Source organism: Miscanthus floridulus, chromosome 7, assembly GCF_019320115.1.
Source record: "Miscanthus floridulus cultivar M001 chromosome 7, ASM1932011v1, whole genome shotgun sequence".
Classification (NCBI taxonomy): domain Eukaryota; kingdom Viridiplantae; phylum Streptophyta; class Magnoliopsida; order Poales; family Poaceae; genus Miscanthus; species Miscanthus floridulus.
The window spans coordinates 71618978-71632375 of record NC_089586.1 but is presented as its reverse complement, the minus strand read 5'-3'; the positions used below and the strand labels follow the sequence as shown (position 1 = coordinate 71632375).

General features: G+C 45.4%; 2 pseudogenes; one reads left to right on the top strand and one right to left on the bottom strand.

Annotated features, from left to right (window-relative positions):
- Positions 1 to 10089: 10089 nt before the first annotated feature.
- On the top strand, positions 10090 to 11139 carry LOC136463409 (uncharacterized; annotated as a pseudogene).
- An 866-nt stretch (positions 11140 to 12005) lies between these two features.
- On the bottom strand, positions 12006 to 13398 carry LOC136463410 (probable glucuronosyltransferase Os02g0520750; annotated as a pseudogene).

The following is a 13398-nucleotide window of genomic DNA, read 5'->3' as shown; positions in this document are numbered from 1 at the left end:
TTGCAACTGAACGGGAGCTGCTGTCGGTGCTGTAAACAACTACAAGTGCTGCCACGACTGTGCGCAAGTTGAAATGAATATGAAACAAATAAATGGAGTTCATGCATAAGTTGACAAGTTGCCACATAACATTTTCATTGGTTCATGAGTCTGCAAGTTTCAGACGACAATATTCGTTCGACATAAGGAACCCTCGGACGCCTCTTGGAAACCTCGTCGTCATACTCCACCTCAAGAAGGGGGTACATCTGGTTCAGCGTGGGAGGGGCCATCCTGTTATAAATTGATAAATAAAGGGTTTGAGTATTCAAATTAACATTATATAGCATTGCAAAATTTGAACTACTTATTATGCAATACGAACACAATGTGAAAGCACATATTGCCCTCATCTTCTATGTCTGCTAGCCTTGTGACTAGATTCTTTGCAAACAGAGCAAAGATTCCTGCCATGGGTCTCATTGAAGTCTCCTGCTCCATACATGTCTTCGCCGTACCCTCTCATACCATCCATGTCCCCCTTGAGTCACTTCTTCTTCCTCCTACCATTCCCTACCTTCATTAGATCCATATGCAGCACGTAGTCATAACCATTATAAGGTGGCCACTGTGTCAGGTCAAGGTATGGCTCGAAGCTCATCTCCCAAATACTAATAGTGTTCGAACGGAGATACAAGGGTAACATATATGGCAGATCCTCATAGTTGTACCCGTGAACCGTGCAGGCCATGATCATATGAGAGAAAGGGGCATGCATGATATGAGGCATGTTGCAACTGCACTCTACCTTTTCAAGATCAACTCGGTAATTTTGTCCACCATAATGTTCACCGCCCAAGCTTGTTCCACCCTTGCCCCGTACACTAAAGATATGGCGGTGGGTTCCATATGGCTTGGCGGTGTGCTGCATGGCCAATTCCTCGTCCTCCTTCAAATGTTCAGCTCCAGCCTTTCCAAAATGCCCCTGCTCAGCTATATTCCTCTACGCAAGTTTCCACCTCTTGACAAAATATTTGTTGCACTTATGAAAGGAGAACTCAACAATTCTAGACACAGGCAACAATCAAACTCTAGTGAATACACAGTTGAAGGACTCTAAGGAGTTAGTGGTCATGATGCCATACCTGAAACCTCCCTCGTCATATGCTAACGCCCACTGAGCCTTATGTTCCATCTGCGCCTCTAAACAAGCTTTTCCTGCTTCATTTACCCTCGTGTCTAGTTCTCTCTTTGTCTCCACGTACACAACATAGAGCCTTTACCTTGTCACATACCTCCTGCTTCCTCTGACACCGCTAGAAATTAGCGATAAAGTGTCTCATGCACCATCTATGCACTAGAGGCGGGAACCCATCTATATGCTCAGCTGCAACATTAAGAAGCCCTGGGTGATGGTCTGAGATCAAACATATAGTGCAAGATGGGCTAAGCACTTGTACACGTAGAAGCCGCATGAACCATGACCATGATTCATTGTTCTCTCCCTCTACCAAAGCAAAAGCCATGGGTACTATCTGGTCCTCAGGATCAATAGCAGCAGCCATCATCAAGGTGTCCCTGTACTTTTCTATCAAGAAAGTGCCATAAACAAGTATGACTGGCCGACAAAACTGGAATGCATGTTCCGTTTGCTCGAATGACTAGAACACACGATAGAGGACATGCCTCAATGGGTCCTGAAAACACATCCCTCTGGTGTCCACAAACCATTTCAAGCTAGGGTGTAATGCATTACACATAAGATGCGGGGCACCCTGTTGTACGCTTCCTCCCAACTATCGCATCGAATTGCCAGGGCAATTTGCTTAGCACGTCAAACCTTTCCGTACTTCACATCGTACTTAATGAATCTAAATATGGACTGTTGTCAAGAAGACACCGAAAATGTCGTTATTGTCATCAACTAGCCCTAATATACGATGGGCAAGGTAACGTGCAGTGAGCTGCTGATGATTTTCCTTCCCCCTATTTGTTTGGCAAGTGTGGGATTCGACAACTTTACTTATTCTCCACTTGCCATCACTCTGTTTCTTTCGAGCATTTAACCTCCACATACAACCATTTTTGCATATCACGTGGTACCTCAACTCCTGGTCCGAATGAGTGACGATGTACGGCCTATGGTGATACACAGCATAGTCCTGAAGGAAGAGCTTTATCTCTAATATTGTATTGAATATCATCCCCTTTCTAAGGATTTCTTTCTCATGGTCATATAATGATTTCCTACACATCTAGAGACCAATGTCACAAACTGCCATATCCATTATGCTGATATCACTATAGTTTGGAACGCCCCTGAAAGGTATGTTCATCGACCTTAGTTGCTCAAGCTTTGTCGCTGTGTAAGGTGGTGGTGGAACATACTGCTGCACTTCGCTAATTCTGGCATATGAATCATAGGGGGTATCATCTGCTGCCAAATCTGTGACTAGTCTACCCTGAGCCTGGATACCATGTAAAACCTCAGTTGGTACTGGTAATGGCATAGTATGAACCGGTAGTGGCATGGCATCAACCGGTGTTGGCATAGCATCTGTACCTCCTTGGTCATCATTAGAATTGTTTGAATCACTGCTAACTACATCACTGATCATGTCCTCCTCCTCCTGCTCCTCCTCTTCCTATTTGAACTCATTCACATCGAAGTCATTGCTTATACAACCTACTACAGTTGAATGAACTGCTCCTGTGTCAACTGACCGAACAAATCCATGTTACCCTGAGATGCTTCCCCTTCGACCCCTAATTCTTGTTCATTGCCTCCAACACCATCAATGGACGGGCCATCCTGGACACCCTGCATCCTGTACCCATTCTCCACCACCACCTCAGCCATGGGCACATTGGAATCTTGGAGCACCCTAGTATAGCGGGACCAGTGAGTAGGGTCATGCAAGGACACGAGGACGTAGTGTGCCCTAGTCTTCCTAGTATCAAACCTCCCCTTCAATGTGAAATCACCGCCAAACTTTGCATTCAAACAGACACAAAGGTCGTTGAAGCTAGGAGATTCATCAAACCATTCCAATTCTTCTTCCATATTCTCAAACATACCATATCCTCTCCTAACACTTCCTCCGTAAAAATCTCTAACACAACAATCCATCTGCAAAAGCATTTCAAGAAACTTCATCAAGTCATCAAAATCGTCGTACGTAATGTCTATAGTAATATTAATACCTTTTCTAAATATAACTATACTAACTATCTAATATTAACATCTATACAAGGCTAACTACAACAACTAATTATACTAAATACAATGTATAACTAGACTCACTAACTGTGCTAACTAAACTACCTAACTTTACTATCTATACTAACTTACTATATTACCTATACTAACTAAACTAACTAACTTTACTAACTATACTTTACTAATTATACTAACTTTATTTATTTTACTAACTTACTATACTAACAATGTCGATTAAATCAACAAATACACTAGGGGACTACCTCGCGGTAGTGGCGCGCTACACCAGGCCGGGAGGTGTGGGCGCTGGCCTCGGCTGGCGCGGCAGGCAGCCGTCGTGAGTGGCCGGAGGGGGTGGCGCGCCAACATGTGGGCGCGACGGGCACAACAGGGGGCCAGCAGCCGTCTCGTACCGGCGTTCGTGGCACGGACGGCGTGCTCGACGGCGGGCAGGCCCTGTCGGCGGCAGGCAACGGGCGCGATGGCCAAGCGTGGGCGTGCGCGGGCATGCTCGGGCAGGCAGGACTGGGCCGCGATGCTTTATTCAGCTCTGTCACGTCACCGATCAAGGCGCGTCACTGCCGCGCCAAGATCGGTGGCGCGGCAAGCCCTACCACATCACCGGTCAGCATTTTCGGTCGTCGCCACGTCATCCACCTGCTGCGCTACCATGCATGGCGCGGCACAGGCTTTTCATCGCGTCATGGCAATAGGCACGACCAAAAGTGTTAGTTTTGAAGAAAAAACAGTGTTGATTTCGAGGCAGAAATGAACTGAGAAGAGGAGGAGCCGGTGGAGCCACAATTCCGAACTTCTTCGGTTTCATGCTACAGTATTGCTGCAGTGTCGGAGCTGGAGCCGGGAGAATCCCCTGCAATTCGGGCTCTATGTATGTGAATTTGTGACTTCGGGAGCACAGGGGGATCGGAGATGCAGGATGCCTCCTAATACCAATTCTCCACGAAATTGTTTCGTGGTGGCAGGACGTAAAACAACGTAGGCGTGTGCGTAATCGATCTTTGATTGCATGCATATAAATTATATTATAATATGCATGGGCCAGTGCGGCAGTGCAGGCTGCCCATGCGTGTGTGTGTGTGTGGCCAGGGTAGAACGGATGCATGGGGCAGTGCGGCAGTGCAGGCTGCCCATGCATCTTCAGCATGCCGACATGCCGCAGCAATCAAGTCAAGGACCGGCAAGTAGCCCGATGGATCGCCGTCGGCGGTAAGTCTACGCGCGGCTAGCGTGCCTGTTGGATACTGGAATAATAGGGATCCTGGGCGCGGTAGGCGGCCGGAACGTACGAAATCGATGCGACGAGATGCCGAGATGGATACGTACTATCGATAATTCGGTACAATTTGGGGTGTTCGGTTCTCCTCTTAAATTTTAGCAGTTGTCCTATCAAATATTGAACATGTATAGAGTATTAAATATAGACTAAATATAAAACTAAATGTATAGATTGAAACTGTTTTACGAGGCGAAATTTTTTAAGCCTAATTAGTTCATAATTTAAAAATATGTCGGTAAATATATACTAATGACGAATTAATTAGACTTAATAAATTTGTCTCGTGATAAATTATGTAATTTATTTTTTTATTAGTATCCAAACACCTCATACAACGTCCCTGTGAGACACCTCCTAAACTTTATAGTCCATGTCAAACAACCCCTTGGTCGCCGCGCGCGTCAAGCACTGCATGCCCAGAGCGAACGGAAGGACGAAGCTTCCGCGCCGCCAGCCGGCGCGATCGATCGATCGACGTCGGCTAGCTCTGATTCGCCCCCAGCCGGCACAGCCGCACAGGACCGAGACTGAGTCGTTCAAATGCGCGTACGTTCTTTCATTTTCAGTACTGTTACGTTTCACGATCCACGTACGCCAGTACGACAACATCCATCATCCATGCATCTCCATGCAGTCCCGTGTCCCGATCCGTCGTGCAATAAGTCCGGTTGAGAACGATGGAACTAGCCGTCTGTCCCTGTACTCCCATCCATCGCTACCACCGCCAGTATTTATAGCGGCGGCTGATAAGGGCCTGTAGGGGTAGTTTCCTCTGTCACCTAAGCAATCGTGACTACAAATTAATAATTTGCAAATTGATTTGTAGGAACGATTGGTGTTATGAGCCGCCGCTACAAAAGTATTTACAGAGACGGCTGATAACACAAGCCGCCTCTATAATTTAGATTTACAGGGGTGGCCGCCCCTATCGTTTTCATTTGTAGGGGCGGTTACATATAGAACCGTCCCTACAATACCTTTTCCGTAAAAAAATAAAATTTGAAAATTCAAATCTGACCGTCCCTGCCAAAAAAAAATAAATTTGAAAATACAAATCACAAGAACAAATATAATTCATCATTATATTCACATAATCCATAAGTCCGACCGTTCCACAAGTTCGATAACATTACCAATATCACATTCTATTCACAAGTCCAATCAACGGCCTAAGCCTAGCCTTTCCCACTTACAAAGATGTTGGTACTTAGAATTTCTACCTAATTCAGTCGCTCGATCATGGTAAATGCCTCTGACGTGTACAATCTGGTCCATTATAAAGTTGCAAAGGTCGCCAACGAGTTTCAAGAGATTGTTATCTTTGTGTGGATCCATTTTAACACATTTCTCATCTTGCCACTACAAGAAACAAGTTTAGACATATCTTAAAAATAGAGGGCATATCTAAAGATAGTAGGCATATCTAAACACAGCGGGCATATATGAAAACAACGAGCATATATAAAAACGACGAGCATATAAAGAGCTTGAAGAGGTTCAAACTTACCCAAACAGCAAGCTTATATAAAAACAGTAAGCATATAAAGAGGTTGAAGAGGTTCAAACTTATCCTACAGGGGTGTCTCCTATAGGTAGTGGTGTTACTCATCATACTACATACGTAGTGTCCACAATGTAAACTCTTGGGCTTCTGCTTGGGGCACTGTGTGTTTCGCATATAAACATGTTAAGTAATGCTTTTGACAGCAACATAATAGAGTACTTAAATAAGTTACACTTACCGCATATAGTGTTTTGACACACAAGTTATGCTTCCTTTCTGGATCATGTCTCCCTTTTTGAGTCTTAACATAGTACATGTACGCCCTATTCGAATGAATTTAACAATGCAACTTGTTACTATCCAAAAGTGAACGTTACATGGTATATGAAAGGATTGTCGATATGTATACGTCTTGAGAATCGATATGAAGTCTTTGTATGTCGTCGGGTCCTTATCTATTGAATCAAAGACCCATGCTATGCCTATCCCGACATCGACGCCTATACAAATCCAGTGGCGGCTGCATGAATTTAATCATAGAAACCGATAAGCTCTTTTGCATCGAACAAAGCAATATGTATTGTTCAAGCTTTAAGTATATAGTTGGACTTACTCGAAGTTGTATGGCAATCATATAACTTGGTTATTTTGGAGATATTTAAAAGCTAGGTCTATGTACGCCGCTATCTTAAGGGCCGCCGCCCTTATTTCCTTGTTCTGGATTTCCTCTTTCTCCTCAACGGTCTTTCCAGCAACTAGCTCATTGCAATCCAATGACCATTGTTTGGCGTAATTGAAGTTTGGTTGTGCTATACATTGAGGGTCTATGTACCCTGATCGCACACTTGGCATTTGCTTTGAAATGTGCACTTGCATTCTATAAATCACGTCGTGGGTTAATTACAACAAAATCCAAAGATTAGAATCATATTATATCAAGAGGGCAATCATATTATATCAAGAGGGCAAGGACTTACAGGCACCACATGCGAACTAGATTCATTTCTATTTCTCCGAGGTGAAACATTGTCTGGACGTCATTGAAGTCAAAGGCAATTACCCCTTCTAGGCCTCCAAATGTGTTGGTGGGGAAGCGTGCTTGTATGATTTGTATTTTGTCTAGAGAGCACGCAAGTACCATTGATAGAACATTTTTCATTGCAAGTGGTAGGCGCTAGATGTACCAGTTTGGTAGGAAGAGCTTGCCTCTTTTATAGGTTTTGGGCAATCCTTTGACCATTTGGTGGCATCAACATTTGGATACCTCTTTGCTGGTATCCGGATGCGGCTGAGGGCCTCCTCAAATGGTGGGACTTCTTTGACTTGATTCTCAGGCTTGAACTAGTCATGGGTATAGCACTTGCACATCGACGAGACGTCTTTTATTGACTTATAAATTGGCCTATGGTGATTGGAATCCATTGCCAAATTTCTGGCTCCTTGCGGGCACCCTCTTTTGCATGAACTTATTCTAGAGGCACGTGCTCGCTAGGAGGCCCTTGCTCCTTACTAGGCGGAGAAGGCTGTGACATCTCAGGCATGTTCTCGCTAGGAGGCCCTTGCTCCTTATGAGGCAGACAAGGCTGTGACATCTCAGGCACGTGCTCGCTAGGAGGTGGGGAACACTATGGCATAGGCTGTGGCATCTCATGCACGTGCTCGCTAGGAGGTGGGGAAGAATGTGGCATCTTAGGCAAGTGGTGGTCATGAGACGGTGAAAGTATCTCCCCCTCCTCAAAAAGTCCCTCCAAACATTGAACAGGCGGCGAAGAAGCAGTCAATACAATGTCCCGTTTGTACCAAAGGATGAACTGGTTCATTACTTCTCCGAGTAACGTCAGTCCCTCGGGAGTTGGGTGGTCTATCTTCCATTGCATGAACACGGGCTTCATGGAATGCACCTTGACCCTAGTGTAGTCTGGCGGAATCTTATTATTATGATGCAAGCCGCCAGGAGGATGTGCCACACCCTTTGCCACCTCCATCATAGTGTTCTGCCTGCCGATGAGAACCACCAAGGTGCAACTAGTTGGTTTCCTTATGCAATCGACTGGGGGTAGTGGCTACAGTGGAACCTTGGTTACTAGGAACATCCAGAGGGCTACCAACTAATGCCAGTTCTCCCAGGGGCGCCATTACTGTCCTTGGCTCTGAAGACGGTCCTTGCTCCTTCAACGCCTTCGCAACTAGAGCCTCACGGTGAGCTCAAGATTATCCTCTCATCTTTGTCATGTTTCTTGTACATGTGTTGGTCCTCTTCGAATCCATTGCTTCTAGGTCGTTCTTTTCTCTAGCCCCCTGGTGCAGCCCGTTGTGCTCGGGGTTTCTCCAAGGCAAGGCTAAGCATCATCTCTCTTTGGAAGGCTTAAATAGCCCTTCTCCTTGTCTTCAGGCATATTTCAGTATCTTTGATACTGACATGTTCTGTCTCTAGGTTATTAAACTTAAGCCCTTAGATTTTGCTTCTATACTAATATCCTCCCCCCCAAAGGATCCAGTTCCTTGAGAGCATACCTTCACCCACTGGGGCTCTTCCTCTTTTCCCGCATCGTGCATCCGCCACTGCTTCAACCCACTCGGTGGCCTCTTCCTCTATCTTCCTAAACTGTTCTTCCTTTCCATAGTAGCCACCGGGACCTAGACGATGGTGATGTTTGTTCTTCTTCGCCAGCTCGGTGTTACGGGCGCTGACAGCCAATGCTTCCAGTGAAGTCTTCTGAGCCACAAGGTCTGCCCATTGACTAGGAGTTATTTGGCTGAACTCGTTGAAGGGAGTTAACCCCTTTTGGATATAGTTCTTGTTGAGGTCCGACCTCCAACGTCGGAATGACTCCCATTATCTTTAGAGCTTGACGTTTTACCAGTTGATGGCTTCCCTCCAAAAACTGGAAATTGACCATCGAGAACTTCTCCCATAGATCTCTCCTCTGGTACTTTTTTCTAGCTGTTGATAGCTAGGTTCAACTGATTTTTAAATGTTTTCACATAAACTAATTGTTAAAGATGTATGATAGGGCAGCGTTCTGTTGCAATGCACATACATGTCTACTAGTATTTTATAAAGAGAGCAAAAAAAGGTCTTGTATTGGGAAGAAACATTTTAAGAAAAGGATCTACTTGATATATTATTAGTTTCTCCATGATGGATCTACTTGATAAAATGCACTGCCTTTTTTTTATTATAGCACCTCTCTTTTTTATTTCTAAAAATTACGTGCTTGACTTTTTTCTACTAGGTCTGTGTAATCCAAGTTCTAGCTCCAGCATTGCCTAGACTCTAGAGCAAAATTACCATTTTTAATTCACATCGTAGAGAGGGCATGTGGCCAGTCAACGCGCCCTACATTAGAAGCTTTGAACGTAATCCGGCTGATATTGAAATAAAACAAATCGTTGACATTAGTTAATGCATGCAAAGTTATATATACCAAAAAAAATTACAATAAGAATTAAAAAAAGCTGATGACAGCAGGTTTATTACATAAAAAGTACAGTGATAATTAAAAATAAGCTGATGACATCAGGTTTGCAATGAGAAAACAAAAAACAAAAAAAAACTGATGACAGCAGGTTTATTTACAATAAAAATTTGCAGTGAGAATTAAAAATAAGCTGATGACAGCAGGTTACAGTGAGAAAACAAAACAAAAAAAACTGTATGAGAGCAGATTTATGAGAATAAAAACTACAGTGAGAATTAAAAATGAAGCTGATGACAGCAGGTTTACAATGAGAACACGAAAACCAAAAAAGGAAAGTGATGAGAGTGGGATTTGAACCCACGCCCTTTTGGACCAGAACCTTAATCTGGCGCCTTTAGACCAAGGCGGCCATCTCATCAGTTGTGCCTTTAGCTGTATGTTAGATTTTTTTATTATAGACAATGTTATCTTACATAATAATTTCTGTAAGTCACGCTTTGCTCGTGATTGAGCACCCGTATCGTGTGTGCGCGTGCCGCGGAAAAGCAACCTCAGAACACACCAAAAACGCGAACGTCGCGGTATCATACGCCACGCCCAAATCTAAGTCCCTTCTCCTATATAAACTCTCCCAACAACACGTCGTAACAGCCCACACAACCCACAGCATCAGTAAGCTCGCTCACCGTCACACGACGACGCACGCACAAGATCATGGTGGCCACAGCAATGACCGGCAGTACTCGCGCCAGCGCCGGCTCCTTCTTCTTCGTGCTTCTCTTCGTCGCGCTGGCCGGGGCCGGCGTCGCCGACCTCGCGTCCGCCGCCACCGGAGCGGGTGCCACTGTTGCCTTCAGCGGCGACGACAACAACAACGTGGCGGCGCCTTCTGACGACGCCGGCGTCGGCGTCCCCGGCCGAGCTGAACGGCTTCATGCAGTGCCTGCTGGGCTGCTTCACGAAGGTGTTCGGCCTGCTCGTTCGGGTGCATGGGCAAGAACGGCGCGGACCTGCCGCTCTGCATCATCAGCTGCGACCAGGAAGGCGTCGTCTGCATGATCCGCTGCGGGCTCTCGCCGTCGCCGTCGCCGTCGCCGCCCAAGCCCTCGCCGCCGGGGCCCAAGCCGCCGTTCGCCCAAGCCACCGTCGCCCAAACCACCCAAGCCAGCCCAAGCCGCCCCACCGCCCAAGCCGCCCACACCCAAGCCTCCCAAGCCCTCGCCACCAACTCCCGCGCCACCCGGCCCGCCCTACCCCGGCCCCGCCGACGCCCACGCCACCCGGTCCGCCCCTACCCCGACCCGCCGACGCCTGCGCCACCCGGCCCGCCCTACACCCCGCCGTACGCCGTCACCGGACGCAAGACCGCGGCCTCTGCCTAAATATGCCTGCCGACATGTGCTAGCTATCGATCAATCCATCGTACCAGTGAATATATACACCATAAAATGAGCATATATATTTATATCCATTAAGTTAAAAAAAAGATACTGATCTCATGCTATATGCTTATTATTAATTAACCTGGTCAATGTGCGCTACACTCTGTTAGTATGTTCAGGGTGAAGGCCAAATTATGTCATCAAATGAGTAGTATATGTACACAACATGATCAATGTATCTTGATCTTTCAATATGATGAATGTACTTTGCTCTTTTTATTCAAATGTAATGCTATTTGTAATTAAGTATGTAATGCAAGAACCATTATACTATTTAGGCTTGAGCATGGAATATTTTCATATCCCTTTATCTAAAAAAATTTATACTCCTGATTTATGCAACCCTGAATGCATCGCTCATTCGCTCTCCGTCTCCCCGAACTTACACAACTTCTCTAAAGAAGGTTAACTGCATAAACTCACGTTTCTTCAATAACCTCCTCCCAAATCCCAATACCTTAAAAAAATGAATCACCTCACTTTCATCGGTGAAGAAATAGTATACAGGGAGCTGGAACCAAGCCATATATAGCCACCATCCTCGCAATATCACTTCCCGGTCCCGGGGCTCTTGCTGTCATCTTTATACCTGTATGTATCGTCATCTGTGCAAATGCAACCTGTACCAGCAGTTCTCCAGATATGATGGAATGCATTTGCCGTGACAGTGTCACCAGGCCAAGGGTGCATCTTACTGTAGAGGATATCAGAAAGTTCAGAGGTGAAGCCGCTGACTTCTGCATGTGCAAGGGTCAGGCTGGAGGAGTCCAGGCACTTTGGCACCAGCAACATATGAACCTAACCTGCAAAACCTGTTCTGTTTGTAGCCTTATTTGTTCCAATCACTTGCAAAAGTATGCACTACAGAGTAAATACAATCAGGAATCAGTGACACAAATTTACCAACTTCACACAAGAACACATGCATTTCATTCTTTATAAGCATCTGTACAATTACAAAGTTTCAACCCGGTCCACAGGATCAGCATTCAGATTTCTGTAGCATGAAAACAGTGTAACACTCTCAGTTAATATATATCAACAGATCTTTTGCTGGAACTCCTCCACGGAGAAGTCAGAAACTTATATTAATAATACAATCAGCAGGGGAAGGACTGATCTTGTAGTTGAAGTTTTCCTGCTACCAAGGCTTCAGATCTCCAGCAGGCCCCAGCAGTCCAGTTGAGGTGCTTCTCTCCTGGTTGCAAGTATACACTCTGCATGTGTGGCAACTTGCGAGCAAGGCCGTTTAGGATCTGATGGAATGCGTCCCTAGGTTGGGCTGGCTGTGGAACAACATGGCCTTCTTCATAGATGGATTGGCGAGCAATCTTTGCTTCCGTAGAATATTTTCCATTGGAATGGAAGTGAGGATTGAATCTAGCTTCGGAACATTCTCTTCGTCGACAAAAAACACCAATCTCCTCCCATGGGATAGCATCAGCAAATGGTTTAGAACAATGTCATCAGCTATGATGACTGGAATGCAGCCGAAAACCACGGCCTCCACCAGCCTTGGGCTCCATGGTGCCATCCCAGTGGGCACAAGCAGAAGACTTGCGCGCTGCATATCTTCATAGTCAGTGACAGGGGTGATCTGTGGAGATATCAAAGAGAGGATTGTTCTTGAAGTTCTCCCACAGTGATGCTCGGGCCACCTCTGTTTCACATCCCAACAAAATGAGTAATTAGGATCCAGACATCATGTTTTGAGAGTATAGGATAGAAAATTCTACACATATGCATTGTCCTTACCTCGCATAATACCCACCCTCAGGGTCATTACCATTGTCATAAAACAGTCCCTGAAGTAAACAAAGATTGAACGGGGAGTTTCTGGGGGGAACAAGTGAGCCTGCATTTTCTGTGGAGGTTGCATATGGCGGTATAATGATTAGAACCCTCTTTCAGGCAGACATGGTTCTTCTGTCCAAATGTTTGGACCAATGTAGCACGGCGGAGCATTTGGAAGAATTCCAAGGTTCGGTAGCTTTTTCTTCCTATAAATAAGTCAGGTAAAAATTGCAAATATAACTTCAGAGTTATGGCTGCTAAAGGCAGGAACATTCCTGAAAGGGGAAAACCTTATATCTGATAGAACTCCACTTAATGGGGAACTGAAATAGTGGGCAGTGATGTCCTCACCTGATAGTGAAAGCATGCCACCAAAATCATGTGGAACAACAAAGAAGTGATCAGCTCCATCAGTTCTGTTCCAGAAAGGCCACTTGTTTGAAATAAACTGGATTGCACTTCTCATCATCCTTGGGATTTGAATGGCAGTGGAAGTCCAGCAGGAGTAAGATCACATGTAGTGTAAACTGGCGTGTAGAACCAATCAGCTTCTTCTGGATTGAGTGTTCGCACCGCACTAGAGAGCAAGAACACGATTGCATGAATATCTCAGCAGCAAACATGTGATGGAGGCATCGTGGATCCTTGGTGGCAATCCTCTTGTTGTACTTGTTTGGCAAGTCATAGATGTAAACCTTCAACCTTCCAATAGGATTGTCCTCTAGCACATCACCAGCACT